The 1,845-nt window shown below is 44.1% G+C and overlaps 1 long non-coding RNA gene across 1 annotated transcript; it reads left to right on the top strand.

Annotated features, from left to right (window-relative positions):
* The first annotated feature begins 794 nt into the window (after positions 1 to 794).
* Positions 795 to 1,621, top strand: LOC142376225 (uncharacterized). The gene is made up of 3 exons (XR_012769349.1): positions 795 to 855; positions 1,249 to 1,302; positions 1,525 to 1,621. It is a non-coding gene; the product is annotated as an uncharacterized LOC142376225 (long non-coding RNA).
* Positions 1,622 to 1,845: the final 224 nt, after the last annotated feature.

Genomic DNA, 1,845 nt, shown 5'->3' on the forward strand with positions numbered 1-1,845 from the left:
GGACTGTAGGAACCTTTGGCAGTTCTAATAACCTTTTAATCCGCGGGGCCGTTTTCTCCCGTGTTCGGACATACAGGAACTCGGGGCTTTCTCCCTTAGTTCCTATAACTATTTAGCTCCTTCTCCGAGGTCGGGTCTTTTCATGGTCCTATAGAACTAATCTGACGGAGGTGTGTGGTGGTCGGTAGCTACGCCCCTTCTGCTTCTTCATTTCCGCTTCTTGTGTTTATATACTGTGCCCCCGCCATTTTTAAAAAACACTTTTGCTACGAAAACACTCGAGCTATGAACAAAGCCACAGATAAATGTACAGACGAGGAGGTCAAAGCTTTGCTTGCTACAAATGCCACAGAGGACATACAGAGGGATTTTGAAGGCGCGCAGCGAAATCTGAAAATCTTTGCTATGATAAGCTGCCAGCTGGAAAAAGCGGGGATATATCATACGGCGAAGCAATGCAGAGAGAAGATGGAAAAAAACTGAAACAGAACTACAAAAGAATCAAGGACCACAATAGCCAGAGTGGGGCGAGTAGGAAGACAAGCAAGTGGTTCGGCACGTTGGACAGTATTTTGGGTCACCGACCTGCTTACTCAGGCAACGCGGGGGCAAAGGACTCTGGCGCCGCGCTTCTGGAGTAATTCCAGCGGAGCGAAGCAACGCGCTCAGAGGAGCTAGAAGGTTAGTAAATAACTAATAACAGCTGTGCTGATCTACCTCACCAGTTTTGCCATTTTTATTTTATTTTATATATATGATATGGTTCTAATCTGTTTGTTTTTTTATCAGTTACAGGGTCCAACAGCGTCCTGGATCCTCATGCCGCCACCAGCACCCCTTGCCGCCCTCGACCAGGTAAAGAAAACACTCTTAATGCATATGAAAATGTTCACTGTCTGTTCTCAATTTAATGGAGTTAAGAAAAGCCAAATGTAAACGGACCATGTATGCTGCTCTGGGAGAATGCCCGCCGAGGTGTCCATTATCAGAAGGTAATGGGCTACACGGGGGCGTGAACCGCGTTGGACTGTTGTTTTCGCGTCGTCCATTCATTTCTGGTAATGGGCACCTCGGAGGGCGTTATCCCGCTTAAACCATGGTCACTTACGAAATATTTTGAAATATTCAATCAATCATTAATACTTCAATTTTTGTTAGAGGTAAAATCGTGATTTATTTTATTTTTTTTGCCATGAAACCATGCTTCCTGTTTATGACATGTTTATTCTGAAATGTCTATTCCTTCAGTGACTACACCAGACCCATCTGCTGTGGCCAGCACCCTCTGCCACCCTACACCAGGTAAAGAACATTCCTATTGAATATGTAAATGTATAATCTCTGCTGTCGATATGGTGGTAACAACAGCCAAGCACATCATGTAGGCTGCTCTTACTGAGGTCTTGTTTGAATGGAAAAAAAAAACTTCAAATAACTGATAGAGCCACACAGAACTATAATGAACGTTAAACCACCCTTCATTTTTATAACTTGTTTTTATTCTTAAATGTTTTTACCCTTCAGCAACTACACCAGAGCCCGTGTCAGCAGCAGCATCATCATCATCATCATCATCATCATCAACCATAAGCCAGCCCCAGCCAGCTGCCAGCACCCTCTGCCACCCTAGACCTGGTAAAGAAAACAGCCTATTGCATTTTATATGAATCTTGAGTGTCACAGTATTAGAATTCAAGGTGTTGTATTATAATTGCTGTTTACTAAGTATCTGTCTCCACCCTCTGTTTTTTTTTTAGGAAAGAAAAAAAGGACCGACACACTTGTGGCCACTGTGCAGGAGATGCTGGTCTCCGACGCAGAGCGGCAACGGCAGAGTGATGCCTG

Source organism: Odontesthes bonariensis, unplaced genomic scaffold (assembly GCF_027942865.1).
Source record: "Odontesthes bonariensis isolate fOdoBon6 unplaced genomic scaffold, fOdoBon6.hap1 scaffold_211, whole genome shotgun sequence".
NCBI lineage: Eukaryota > Metazoa > Chordata > Actinopteri > Atheriniformes > Atherinopsidae > Odontesthes > Odontesthes bonariensis.